The sequence below is a fragment of the Clytia hemisphaerica genome, unplaced genomic scaffold (genome assembly GCF_902728285.1).
Source record: "Clytia hemisphaerica strain Z4C2 unplaced genomic scaffold, Clytia hemisphaerica genome assembly, whole genome shotgun sequence".
Classification (NCBI taxonomy): Eukaryota; Metazoa; Cnidaria; class Hydrozoa; order Leptothecata; family Clytiidae; genus Clytia; species Clytia hemisphaerica.
In genome coordinates, this window is record NW_027103979.1 from 1,741,536 (window position 1) to 1,756,865 (window position 15,330).

The following is a 15,330-nucleotide window of genomic DNA, read 5'->3' on the forward strand; positions in this document are numbered from 1 at the left end:
TATTGTTCCTCATGTTTTTCCCTTCGAAGTACGTTTTCTATGTTCTTCTCAATTTGCCTTAACACGACTGCTGCGTAGCTTTGGGATCTACTTTCTCCTTTCTTCTCAATGATGTCTTCCATCTTCTTTTCAATCATTGCCAATCTGGTCTCAAAGCTATCCTTTAATTCGCTGATCATTGTATTGACGTCTTTGGACTTAAGTTAAGTGATTTCTACGTCCTGGGCTTTCATTATATTTTCGCAAGCTTTTATCTCCTTCCGGAATCTTGAAACTGTTGATGTTTCACATGAAGTAACCCGTTCCAATAGATCAGGATTAATCACAACACAATTTCGACAAATAAAAGCTCTCGATATATATGTTAGACATAACTGGATTTGATAGACGGAGAGCTTTTAACAGAAGAAGTGTACGATTCGATTGCACTTCTTATATTCAAATGTGTATTTAGGATCTTCCTTCTTCACTTGAAACACATTCAGATGGGCTGCAAAGGTTGTAAATTGATGCTGAATTCGGTTGTTTTCGTAGATTTTCCTGAATTTTCTCCGCCATATTTACATCTTTTAACAACACATCCGTTCAGTTTTATTTGACGTCAGAAAGGGCTAAATCTCATGAATTTGGAACGTTTTCAAGAAAAAATTTTTCTATAATGTTGTAAGAGTGGGTAAATGATGACGAATAAAGGAAAAAAATACTATTTCTTGCATTTTGCTAAGCGTAACTTAAAAATGTTTAAACTTCATGAAATTGGATTGTCTTGTTTAAGCCTGCTAAATAAACTTTTAAACCCTTCAGTGACAGTTGTAAGCTGACTTTTCATCTTATGGTTCAATTAGTTAGGTTTTACTTTCTAGATTCCTTGCTAGGAATAACTGACTTCAAAAGGGATCAAAACTACCCTCTCCCATGTTCTACATCACCTTTTGACTTTCTTTTTAGACCTAAACGTGTTAAAAAACTCTCAACATAACTATAAAATTAGCTTTATAGTTTAATAAAGTCATTAGTTTGAAAAACACGCTTTAACATGATTCGTAATAGAAAATAAGGTTTTTCCATAAACTTCATATAATATATTAAATGGTCATTAAGTTTTTTCCGTGGCTTTGTTAGCAATTTCTCGAGTTACATTAATTTAAAAATTTAGGGATGGATAGCATTTGAACAAATTATATATCATCTCCAAAAATTGTTTTTATGCAATAAGTTAAAAATGCCTATATCTCATAAATTTGGACACTTTTATAAAAAAAAAGTTTCCATCATGTTGTAAGAGTGGACGAAAAAGATTTTCTGAAAAAATCGCTTCTTTTTTCGTTTTGCTCGCCTAACACTAAATCAAAAAAGTCTAAGAAAAAAATCGAAACGGACCGCGTTGGATAAAATTGTACAACTTACTTGGATTTTGGTCAAAATGAGGTTTTTAAACTAAAATCTTGAAATCACCCAACACTTTTAACTTTTTGGAAATGACATACTAAAATAGATTGGCAGTTCAAATTTCAACTTGTTAGGGGGATATTTGGTCCCTAGGGACCAATTTTAGGGAAAATATTTTACTGAAACAAAATCTTTTATAGGAACAAAAAAGTGCTCATTTTCTGAATTTTATCTCAAGAACTAGAACTCATCTTACAGTGTTAGACAGTAGTATTAATGTACATGAAAAAGTACTGACCAAATGTCAAAATTCCGAGATTCTGAAATGCTTAGCTTGGCTAACACTAAAACCAACCCTAATTCCCATCCCTCATCTGAAGGAAACAAAAAATAAAATTTTGTCTCCTTGCTTAGGACCATGATTAGGGTTAGGGTTAGGGTTAGGGTTAGGGTTAGGGTTAGGGTTAGGGTTAGGGTTAGGGTTAGGGTTAGGGTTAGGGTTAGGGTTAGGGTTAGGGTTAGGGTTAGGGTTAGGGTTAGGGTTAGGGTTAGGGTTAGGGTTAGGGTTATGTTTCCTGTAGGTATTGCATCGCATCCAGTAGTCTTTGTATCGTATCAAGTAGGTTTTGTATCGCCAAAGTCGGTATTGTAGCGCCATTGAAAAATGGCGCTATAATACCTACTAAAGTAGGCAACTTATCGCGGTAGGCTCTGTATCGTTTAACCACCTTCTGCGATGTTATACCTACTTCAAAGGTAGGCATTGTAACGTTTTGTAGGCATTATATTGCTTTGTTTCATTATATTGCTCTTTTCATCTTTTTATCGCGTTAAAGTTATATTTTTTAGTAGGCATTGTAACATACCGTATATTTTTTTTGCGCTCGTTTTATGTACCGTATTTTATTTGAAAAGTAGTCATTGTAACTCCCTTTTTTAGATGTTTTGTTTCATTTGAGTTGTGCTTCAATCGATTTAAGTTAACAATTGCTTTAAAAATATGAATATCACCCTTTAATTAAGATTAGAGTCAATTTTTTTTTTTTTTTTTGAAAAGGGTAAATTTTAGGGCAGAGGGTTTTGTATCGGGGTATATAAGTTTAGCGTCATAATACCTATGGAAAGGGGAATTTTAAGTAGATCTTATATCGGAAATTGAGAAAAGCTTTGCTTATTATGAGGATTCTTTTTTTAGGGTTAAGGATAGGGTTAGTGTTAGGATTAGGATTTGTTTCATAATGTCATCACAGTAGTAAATTAGAACATCAATTTTTAATGTTGAGTAAATAATCTAACATCCTCTTTTGATGGTTTGGGTGATTTTATGATCGAAATATTCTTGTACGAAATTAATGGAGGAACAGTCTCCGAAAAACTCTCAGTCTTATTCTTCCTTTTCTTCTATAGGTTTAGATAATAGGGTTGTCTCTTGCCATGTCAATTTCGGTCTTAGATCTTCTAAAAAGTCAAAAATTGATCCAATTAAATCCATTTGTTTCCAACAAGTCTATACCAACTCTGATCTTCTGATCTACTGAGTACCAAACTTGATTAAGGCCAATGAAGTAATCAGCCTCTCCTTTCTACCCAAGAAGCAAGAAGAACCAAATAGAGAAAAGTCGAAGCACTATTATCAAAATTTTAGCTATGAGGCGTATTCTGGAAGAAATGTGAAAACTCAACAACGATACATATATTTTGCTTGTTGATATTAAGAAAGCCTTTGTTTCAATATCTTGAGAAAAAATATTCGAAATTCTTAAGTTATACGATCCACCAGCTACAATTTTTTTGGCCATTAAAGCACTCTACATATGACTCGGATACTTTTGATGTTTTTGCAGGAGTCCTTCAGGGTGATACTCTTGCTCCTTTTCTTATCATAATTTTTTTTAAATTACGTTTTATTTAAGAAGTAATGCCTAATGTTGTATGTATTATAAATTCATATGATAGGGTAGATTTGTGGAGAAGCTAGACTTGGTGAAAGGTGTAAAATTCAGTGGAGAAAAATCAAGAAGAAGGTTCCCAGAACCCATCCCCCAGGGTCAGATAGCTCATTTTACCAAGCTCTTTAAAAACAAAAAACAGAATATCGATTTTCTATTAATGCAGAAGAATATTTTTGAGCACTTAGCAACGATAAAATCTGATAAAATACAATGAAATATTATCTCAGCAAAATAAAATATTAAAAAGTACGTTTTTTCTCTTGTTTTGCAAATAAAACATGTTTGATTAAAAAAATCATGTTTTATTAAAAAATATCAACATCAGTTAAGAAACATAAAGATAGGAATATGAACATATCACGCATACGCATTTCAATAAAGAAAAGCAACAAAGGGCATTCATAAAAAGTATTATTAAGAATCGAACGGCTTCTTTAACCTCATAATAACTTCAAATTACTAATGCGTATATCATCTGGTTTTTTGTATTTCTTTACAAATCCTTGTGGGGGTTAGGGTTAAGGGGGAAAATGGCGAATTTCGCCTTAGAACTTTAGCTGGAGTTATTTTCATTTGAAGTTCTAGCTCACAAGTTACTATTTTCATGTTTACAAGATGATACAACCTAGAGGACTCTCAGTCACAATTTCATTATAAAACTCAAGCTAAGTCAGTTTCATAACTTCTCAATTAGTTAGGGTAAGATTTGACCTGGTATAGAGCCAAAGGGTTAAGAACTGTCGTGGTATGTACATAAACCTACCAAATGTAAGAAAAATTTCTATATGACCTACGTATATCTTTTTTTAAAACAGTGCTGAAATACACGCTTTTTTTTTTATAAGAATGGTGTAAATCCATTTTCATCATGGATATTCTTAACTTTTTTGGGAAAATCATCCTAAAATATTCTTACAGCATTCTTATTATTTTGGGGGTAATTGGCAATTTATAATTTAAAATGCTCTAAAAATGACATTCTTAGCTTGAGTAGCAAAATTCCATGATGGTGATATTCTTAGCATATTCTTAATTTTTTAGCAATTTTCATCATGGACATTCTTATAAAGTGTATTCTTATAAAAAAAAAAGCGTGTATGTGACATGAAATAATCAGTTAAGAACTGTCGTCTCAGGTGAGTTAGGGCGTGTCCAAACTTTTGAAAAACCCTAAATGGCAAAAAGTAAATAAATGGAACCCGTACCCAGGGAACCACTTAGTAACCTTTTAATGATCAATTATATGTAGTTTCAGGATCCGGTTTGTGACCTAACTAAATACTACCTCAAGATTCAATGATCAACAATAAAGTAAAAATTGGCGTCATAACCGGATGATATCATAAATCTTGAAAACATGATATCTTGAAAACTGTTAATTTTGAACTATGAACTAGGTCATTAAAATTTTAAATCTTTTGTTCAAAGTTAAATTTCAACGACATGCATTTTAGCTCCAAATTTGGTGAAGTTTTCAAGACGTCACGTTTTCAATTTACGACTTGATATTGGACTTAAATCACCTGTGGTGGTAAATACATAGAAATATCATATATAACATATAAAACCTGCCTATATGTCAGTACAGATCTTGTTTTACAAAATATGTGACATAAAATTACCATACATAAAATATATCTTTCACAGTATAGCGCATTTTCAATTAGCCATGGAGTTTTTAGTAATATCATCTGTCGTCTCAGGTGATTCTTTCAAATTGATAGGTCGAGCATAACGTGCCTAAGAAAAGAAAAGAATAAACTGTGAAAAAAGATTGATGAATATGAAAAAATAAGTTTGGAACCGGAAAATATAATGGAATGGAATGCATCGCTTCCTAGCACAAGTTCTATCGTTTGCCTGGATTGTAATTGGATTAATTAAGTACATCCTTAATTAGTTCCGCATTTATTAGTTCTTGCATAAAGTTATTCTTTTAAGGTAACCAGTTAGTGAAAGAATAGGATTAAGCCTTGCTTTCGAAAAAACCATTACGATATAAGCGAAGAATAGTGACACGACCATTTCAAACATTCGTGACATCTTTTAGAAAAGTTCAGTATCGCACTATATTATGTTTGATGTATTTTAAAAGAAAAAAACTTCTTTTTCAATCTTCACGGCGATCTTTGGTTTTACCACACGCAAGCAAGACATTTGCGTAGTTTCTCAAATTTCAAAGTATGGATGTTAGAAAATTGCAAAAGTATCTTTTATTTGGTTCAAAACAATGTCTCAATCGATGACATTTATTCACAACAATGCTCTTGGAACTCCTGCAAGAAAAATTATTTCCCAGTGATAATTTCTATTCTTAGTTGATTCCCAAAGATAAATATCCCGAATGAGGAAGAACTGGGGAGGATATATCCCTACCTAAAATCACTATTTGGAGAATTTAAATTTTGATGCCATTTCGTTCTTATGGGAGAATGATGAAATTTATATAGTACAATGGTCGTAAACATATTTAGGGATTAAATGCACTGGTCAAATGTATGTAAGATTATTTTTGGCCATTTGGTATTTCAAAATGCAACCGCTAAAGGTACGCGTACAAGATCGCCGTGCTTATTCGTTTCTTTTCATTCAAATAGCTCCGAGGTTCAATGATTGAAGGTATGCTAGGTGTATCGGGTGCGCCAAGAAAAGTATACAAGTTTGTCAAGATATCCTGAGCTTTAAGATAAAAGGTTTTAAATGATTCTATTTTTATTGATATCGAGCATGAAAGATTTCTCAAATCTAAGCTTTTTTCGCAAGGCTGCGGAAAATGGGAGTCTCGGTACGAGTGACGTAGATTTGAAAATCTAATTTTTCTACAAAGTATATCTAAACTAAAGTATATCTAAGTATATCGAAGCTAAAACTGTCTGAAATTGTTATATATGTGGCTATGTGATTGGTAAAAAGTCCACTAAACAGGCAGAAAAGATGTCCAGAGTATATTAATAAAAAAAGAAGAATTGAATAACATTAAATTACATTATTTATTAAATTGTTGAATAAACGAACCTGTAAACAAGACTTAAAAGGATATCAAAGATCTTTTATTTGGCGACATGTATAGAGAGAAAGATTAAAGGGTTTTTGAAAAATGTTCAAAGTTGAAGTTCTGAGGAAATCAATCTCTCAAGTTTTCAATTGTGAGATTTTAAGTGTTATAAATTGTAAAAATATGTCAGAGGAATATGAAAATAGTTCTAGTGATTCCTCTAGTACAACGATCAGTGACACTGAAGACAATTTCAATGAGCTGCAAGATCTGTGCGATGATTTCGCTGTGTTATTAATTCTCACCCAATAACTCAGCCTAGAAGAAGACTCGGAGGAATTTTTTGGCATTGATAGAGAAATCAGAAATCAGCGTAAATTAATATTTATGAGAAAGACACAGTCCTGTCTAATTATCAAATCCGTCTAGAGAAGAAAAAGAAGACAAGCAACAACATGAACATTTAACTGTAAATCTCGTTTAAAGCAGCTTTCCTCAAAATGATTCGAGCAAATGTAAAAGTTTTTCTCATCTTTAAGAACCTTCCCTTCAGATATGTTATAAAGCAATTTTTCGCAATCCCGTTTCATTTGGAAGTTGAAAAAATTTAAACTCTATATTCCTTTTCCATTTCTTTTTGTAACTGAAAGCTGAACAGTACCGAATCATTTTAAGTCTTGATAACTCTTGATAGATGAAGCCATAAGCACAAGAAGTACTAGTTTTGCAAGATAATGGGAAGGTGCCGTCCGACCTTTGGTGATTAGGCCCATAGAGGAGCTAAAACAGAGCTTAATGGGACTGAAAGCCAGGAAAAACCCAACTTTTTACGAATTATGTAACCCTTTATTGGAATATTTAACTTGAGGGTCGAGAAATTGTATTTAGCTGTTTTAACAACCCTTAGAGGGACTGGATTTAAAGTTCGTGATTTTTGCGATTCTCAGTGGGATTTTTAAGGTAAAAAAAGGGACACTCAAGGGCAGCATATACCTGTACCCTCTTTTTGCCTAGTACCTTCCCCAGGAACATAAGAAGCAAAGCAAAAGGGCATAATTTCTCTACTACTACTACTACTACTGCTACTGCTACTGCTAATGCTACTGCTACTACTACTACTACTGCTACTGCTACTGCTACTGCTACTGCTACTGCTACTGCTACTGCTACTACTACTACTACTGCTACTGCTGCTGCTACTGCTACTGCTGCTACTGCTACTGCTGCTACTGCTACTGCTACTACTACCACTAATACTACTGCAAAAACACTTGTTTGAAAAAATAGAGAGAGTTTCTATCCTCAGTGTGTCGTCAGAATACATTAATTTTAAAAAAATCAAAACAAAAAACACATTTTTCTTTTGGAACAATATTTCGACACTTACATTCCTTTTTCATGTACTTCTCCTTACTTGAAAAACGTATGTCGAAATATCGTTCTAAAAGAAAAATGTGTTTTCTGTTTTGATTTACTGCGTTCACACTTTATCTTGACTTATTATGTTTGACTTAATTTTAAAAAAGATTTTTTTCAAAAGGGGTCGTTTTTTGAAGCTTTTTTGTGAATTTTGAGACGAGATTGTGAAAAAAAGTAGAAGTTATCGGCTCTAGATAAACCTTATTTTTTGATTTTACCCCAACTTAAATGGCAATTTCTACATTTTAAAAAGATTAATGTATAACTTTTTTCTAGCTTTTAAGTTTTTAATTACTTTTTGTGTTTTGCAATTGAACGAAGTCATTACAAGAAATTCTGTAAACGCAGTTTTGTGCTAAATATCAAAATTGATACTTTGAGTAAGGTTTTGATGCAAAGTTTGATAATTGACTTTTGGGTAGAATCAACAAAGTCATAATATTTGAGAAAAAAGGGAAATTAACCCTCGAAAATTCATAACCACAAACGATTTGGAACTGCTCTAAAGTAGGTTGGAAGGGTAGAGTTTTACCTCTGAGTTTTAACGCTAGACTTAAGACTGAGGAGCTTAGGATCTGAGGATCCGAAAGTTCAAAAATGGTCCAATAAGGCTCAGAATATAACCTGGAAGTCTGCCAAAACCGCCAAAATTGAAATATTCGATTACATTCAAGAGATAGCCCAAAATCAATCCTCTCGCCCGAAGTTCAAAATTCGAAAAACGTGGAAATATGCAAAATTCTCAATTTATTTCGACTTTAATTGTATGTCCAGAGCCCAATTCTAAAAAGGACTTTTTGTTTCGTGATCCCTGAGTGCATTAAAAACATATTTGGAAAAAAGTTTTTCGGTGGTGTGGCCCTTTAAACAGTAGAATAGCCTTAAAAAGAATAGATTTTTCAACTGGTAACTGTAAAATGGATGATTTAAGTTCACTAAAGCTCAAACTTTGCGAAGAAAGTGAAATTTTCCATAAAACTACCAAATTTTTTGCTAAATAGCTAAAAACTCAACAAAAAAACATCCAATTCTCTAGTAAAACTCTCAAAATGCTACCATAACTCTACTTTGACTCCCTGATTTTGCGCCTTTTCTTAGATAATCTTTATATTTTTAGAGGCGGGGACAACTTTTAAGATGAATATTTACCAAAAAATGCAATTTTATCGATTTACCTTATTATTAACTTTTGTCTTATACACAAAAATTTGCGTTAGTCTTTCCTCTGAACAATGAAAAGACAATAAGTTAACAACTCTTATCCTAAAGCTCCAATATCTTGAAAAACTTGTATACTTTTTCTTGCCGCATCCGGTATGCTTAACATTTGGATCATTAACAGTCCGATGCTTATAAGTACAATGCTCATGAAAGGAAAAGATATATTCCTGATTTATTTGATATTATAGGTAGCAATTCGCCAAAAGGGCCGTGAAAGAAATATAATATGCATCGATCAAAATCTGGTTTCTAGTAGGTAGCTCCTATCGCAATTTTAACTAGCTTTAAAATATATTGAAAAGTAGCAATCATATCAGCTCTCTATTCAATTTGAGTAGTTTAAATCTTCCAGCTTGATTTAGATACAAACTATCAACATCCTAGCAAAAAGACACCTAAAAAATGGTATAAGAAAATCATTTCTAGTATTACAAAAGTAAATTACCTTCGATCTCCAGGTGAGATTTTGGAGCTATAGCTATATCTCACTTCTGTGTTTTTGGGTATGTCTTTGGCCGCAAAAAAACACAAATATACTTTCTGGTCGACATGGATAACCTTTGGAAGAGCATTAATGTGTCTTGGAGGGCTATCGTTTATATATCTCCCTATCCTTGTTGATCGTGTTGCATCGAGACTAGAAAGATTGAAAACCAAAAGATAATTCCAGCACAATACTAACAGTTGTATATTCAATTCATTCAAATCAATGCTCGGTAAGATTTCTTTTCCTAATCTTGGTCGTAAATGAATTTATTTGTAGATTTCATTCCCTAAATTTGGTCTTGAAAGATAATGGACAGTATTCGGAGTTACACAGTGAAATTTCCTTTTCTAATCCTGGTTTTCAGAGTGATGAATCGGATTACCAGTTTTTCAATTTTCCCTAAAGTTTCAGGATCGTCTAATGTTGGGCCATGATTCTCAACCGTACTTGAAGACAAACAAAAATCAGCACATTAAGTATTATAATAGGTGTTTTAAGATTAGTTAATTCACTCACATATACTTCTTATTTTCGATCTGAACATCAAAGATATAGGAACCCAAGTCTTCTTGGTCATATTGTTCAATACGTAGGTTTCTTTCTGTGTCAGAAATGAGTTCACCTGGATACTCACAGATGAACTCACCCTTGACCAAGTCTTTCAATACATATACACCATAACCTTTAGAAAATGGTAATATATACGTTAATCACAAATAGTTCCTTGGAAGTTTCAGAATAACTTCATATTCACGTGAGTCTGACCCGATACAAATCCTGAATACCCATAATCAATGAATGTTGAGGAGGAGCTACTTCATAACTTATGGCTAAATTTTTCTTCTTTAAAGTTACCTATGTATTCATCGATCCATAATTTGATCAAATACTCAGGATCTTCTTTGTTTCTGCAAACCTGTTGTGCAAGCGCGAACTAAAAAAGAAAGGAAAAAAAGATACCCTGACCATTTAAACACACTCCAACAAAAACTTTCAGGAACTAGAAACTTTTAGTATATCAATACTTTTTTAAAAGGTACAATGGTTTTAGTGCTTATGTAAAGTGCGAAGACAAATTCTAGTGCATATCATGGAAGTTTAGAAACTATTTTTACCTTGTTTTCCTCCAAAGAAACAGATTTCGATCTGGTATGATATGTATCTAAAAATTAAAACTAATACTTCAATCGATCGATAAGATATTTGCATGCGAGATCCCTAAACTTAACATAGAATAGAGTGACTCTGTCGGATTGCATGCGTTAAAAAGGTGATTACTACAAAGAGGCTCATATATACGATTCAAACTAACATATTTTAATAAATATTTATGAATGTATTGAAATTGTTTTCTCTCATTAAGTCTTCTTGGGGCGTTTTTTAATTAGTCACACTTTTTTTATTAATTTTTCTTTTGATTGAGAGCTTTTACAATGGCCCGAAGTGTCTCAAATTTTCGGTTATCCTATCTAGCATCATTTAGAAACATTAATTCAGCAATAAAACTGTTTTGACGCAAGTTATAAGCCGAAAACCACAAATCTGTTGGACGGAATCGTTCCGTCCAACATATATTTAACCCTAATCATTTCGTTTCTGAAATTACTTCAGTTGTTCTAACTTGTTTTGTTTGAAAGTTTAAGCCTAGCCGTTCAAAAAAGTATCTACTTGAAGGAAAATTTCAAACGCTATACGTGCTAAAATCGATAGCGGAAACCGTTCCGTCCAACAGATTGATAGGTAACTTTGTGAGGCTCTTACATAGAAGGCATTGTACCTAACAATGTAAATCTTGTTTCTCCTAGTAGGTAAAAGGTTAAGGTAAAAAAAAAAACAATAACCGTTAGGTTTACATTTCTCTAACGATGCTCCAAGTGGTGCTAAAGTTAAGAGTTCAAAAAACACGTTCTATCGATTCCGTTCAACAGATATTTTAATAGGGCGTGGCACGAGCACTAAGCTCTAGCATGATTGTAAATTAAGCTATTTTGAAGGCTTTTACCTAGGGTTTTCATCACAAATAAAAAATTATTTTCAGGTAGGTCTTCTGTTCGTCCCTAATTCACTTTAAGGTATCGAATTCTGTCCAACAGATTTGTTAATTAAAAAAAACGGCACCTCTTAAAGAGTTATCCACCCTGACTATTAATAATTATCAACAATCTATATGATGTCATTACGGAAATATTGTTAGCAAAAATAAAGGAAATAGTTACCGTGTCCACTAGATAAAAAATTTCATGGTCTCTTCCAAACCAAGCCAAGCTGTACTTGAAACTTTGTGATCATGAAAAAAAAAAATGAAACAAAATGCACAAAGTCCACTAAATTTTCCGTTTACAGATTTCATAATAACGGAAAGTGTTTTTTTAATATTTAGTTAATCATTGTGAACAAATTTAGTACATGTCTTTGTAAAAAGGCAAAATTAGTTCCTATATTGTACCCATCTTTACTGAAATTTTCTACATCCTCATTGTTCAATATATTATGAAGTTTTCGACCCGTTTTCAAAAACAGGATCTGCAATGAAAATAATCCGTCGAATAGAATTCATTATCAAGACTTTCTTACCGATTGTTTTCCCGTAACTACAAGGTGATGTTGTGGCAATAGGTGGACAAGAAAGACCATTTGATGAGGTGTGAACATTTGAAGGGATTGGAACAGCTTTTGTTTCTGTGTTGACCGGCGAAAATTTAGGTTGGGAACAATCTGAAGCTGCCACCAAAATAGGATTATTTAAATCTTTGCAATGCTCTTTGTCGTATGATGTTTCAACAGAAGTATTGCCGCAATCTCCTTCATCATCTAAAATCAATATTATATCAATATCAATATCAATATCGATTGAAAGTTTTTTTGAGTCCTTAGGAACAATGTCAATATTTGATACAATTGTTTTTGTTTTGTTAAGGGGTCAGTCACAAATCGATTTTAGGTTAGAAAAACGTCAATTGACGTTTTTAAAGTTAACCCACCCACCCAGCCCCCAAAACCAAGCCAAGCTGTACTTGAAACTTTGTGATCATGAAAAAAAAAATGAAACAAAATGCACAAAGTCCACTAAATTTTCCGTTTACAGATTTCATAATAACGGAAAGTGTTTTTTTTAATATTTAGTTAATCATTGTGAATAAATTTAGTACATGTCTTTGTAAAAAGGCAAAATTAGTTCCTATATTGTACCCATCTTTACTGAAATTTTCTACATCCTCATTGTTCAATATATTATGAAGTTTTCGACCCGTTTTCAAAAACAGGATCTGCAAAGAAAATAATCCGTCGAATAGAATTCATTATCAAGACTTTCTTACCGATTGTTTTCCCGTAACTACAAGGTGATGTTGTGGCAATAGGTGGACAAGAAAGACCATTTGATGAGGTGTGAACATTTGGAGGGATTGGAACAGCTTTTGTTTCTGTGTTGATCGGCGAAAATTTACGTTGGGAACAATCTGAAGCTGCCACCAAAATAGGACTATTTAAATCTTTGCAATGCTCTTTGTCGTATGATGTTTTAACAAAAGTATTGCCGCAATCTCCTTCATCATCTAAAATCAATATTATATCAATTTCAATATCAATATCGATTGAAATTTTTTTTAAGTCCTTAGGAACAATGTCAATATTTGATACAATTGTTTTTGTTTTGTTAAGGGGACAGTCACAAATCGATTTTAGGTTAGAAAAACGTCAATTGACGTTTTTAAAGTTAACCCACCCACCCAGCCCCCCAAAACCTAGCCAAGCTGTACTTGAAACTTTGTGATCATGAAAAAAAAAATGAAACAAAATGCACAAAGTCCACTAAAATTTCCCGTTTACAGATTTCATAATAACGGAAAGTGTTTTTTTAATATTTAGTTAATCATTGTGAACAAATTTAGTACATGTCTTTGTAAAAAGGCAAAATTAGTTCCTATATTGTACCCATCTTTACTGTAATTTTCTACATCCTCATTGTTCAATATATTATGAAGTTTTCGACCCGTTTTCAAAAACAGGATCTGCAAAGAAAATAATCCGTCGAATAGAATTCATTATCAAGACTTTCTTACCGATTGTTTTCCCGTAACTACAAGGTGATGTTGTGGCAATAGGTGGACAAGAAAGACCATTTGATGAGGTGTTACATTTGAAGGGATTGGAACAGCTTTTGTTTCTGTGTTGACCGGCGAAAATTTAGGTTGGGAACAATCTGAAGCTGCCACCAAAATAGGATTATTTAAATCTTTGCAATGCTCTTTGTCGTATGATGTTTCAACAGAAGTATTGCCGCAATCTCCTTCATCATCTAAAATCAATATTATATCAATATCAATATCAATATCGATTGAAAGTTTTTTTTGAGTCCTTAGGAACAATGTCAATATTTGATACAATTGTTTTTGTTTTGTTAAGGGGTCAGTCACAAATCGATTTTAGGTTAGAAAAACGTCAATTGACGTTTTTAAAGTTAACCCACCCACCCAGCCCCCAAAACCAAGCCAAGCTGTACTTGAAACTTTGTGATCATGAAAAAAAAAATGAAACAAAATGCACAAAGTCCACTAAATTTTCCGTTTACAGATTTCATAATAACGGAAAGTGTTTTTTTAATATTTAGTTAATCATTGTGAATAAATTTAGTACATGTCTTTGTAAAAAGGCAAAAATTAGTTCCTATATTGTACCCATCTTTACTGAAATTTTCTACATCCTCATTGTTCAATATATTATGAAGTTTTCGACCCGTTTTCAAAAACAGGATCTGCAAAGAAAATAATCCGTCGAATAGAATTCATTATCAAGACTTTTCTTACCGATTGTTTTCCCGTAACTACAAGGTGATGTTGTGGCAATAGGTGGACAAGAAAGACCATTTGATGAGGTGTGAACATTTGGAGGGATTGGAACAGCTTTTGTTTCTGTGTTGACCGGCGAAAATTTAGGTTGGGAACAATCTGAAGCTGCCACCAAAATAGGACTATTTAAATCTTTGCAATGCTCTTTGTCGTATGATGTTTCAACAGAAGTATTGCCGCAATCTCCTTCATCATCTAAAATCAATATTATATCAATATCAATATCAATATCGATTGAAATTTTTTTTGAGTCCTTAGGAACAATGTCAATATTTGATACAATTGTTTTTGTTTTGTTAAGGGGTCAGTCACAAATCGATTTTAGGTTAGAAAAACGTCAATTGACGTTTTAAAAGTTAACCCACCCACCCAGCCCCCGAAAACCAAGCCAAGCTGTACTTAAAACTTTGTGATCATGAAAAAAAAAATGAAACAAAATGCACAAAGTCCACTAAATTTTCCGTTTACAGATTTCATAATAACGGAAAGTGGTTTTTTAATATTTAGTTAATCATTGTGAACAAATTTAGTACATGTCTTTGTAAAAAGGCAAAATTAGTTCCTATATTGTACCCATCTTTACTGTAATTTTCTACATCCTCATTGTTCAATATATTATGAAGTTTTCGACCCGTTTTCAAAAACAGGATCTGCAAAGAAAATAATCCGTCGAATAGAATTCATTATCAAGACTTTCTTACCGATTGTTTTCCCGTAACTACAAGGTGATGTTGTGGCAATAGGTGGACAAAAAAGACCATTTGATGAGGTGTGAATCATTTGAAGGGATTGGAACAGCTTTTGTTTCTGTGTTGACCGGCGAAAATTTAGGTTGGGAACAATCTGAAGCTGCCACCAAAATAGGATTATTTAAATCTTTGCAATGCTCTTTGTCGTATGATGTTTCAACAGAAGTATTGCCGCAATCTCCTTCATCATCTAAAATCAATATTATATCAATATCAATATCAATATCGATTGAATTTTTTTTGAGTCCTTAGGAACAATGTCAATATTTGA

At 32.8% G+C, this 15,330-nt stretch overlaps 1 protein-coding gene and 1 long non-coding RNA gene across 3 annotated transcripts in view; both read right to left on the minus strand.

Moving 5' to 3' along the window:
• The window catches only part of LOC136810947 (zinc metalloproteinase-disintegrin-like EoMP06), a 179,583-nt gene that overhangs the window by 81,246 nt on the left and 83,007 nt on the right, over nucleotides 1-15,330 (minus strand). The gene's annotated exons all lie outside the window — the stretch shown is intronic.
• LOC136810944 (uncharacterized) lies at nucleotides 9,447-13,590 on the minus strand. The gene is made up of 8 exons (XR_010847177.1): nucleotides 13,525-13,590; nucleotides 12,781-13,017; nucleotides 12,038-12,274; nucleotides 11,680-11,740; nucleotides 10,579-10,625; nucleotides 10,319-10,397; nucleotides 9,980-10,145; nucleotides 9,447-9,613 (listed from the first exon to the last, which is right to left on the minus strand). It is a non-coding gene; the product is annotated as an uncharacterized lncRNA (long non-coding RNA).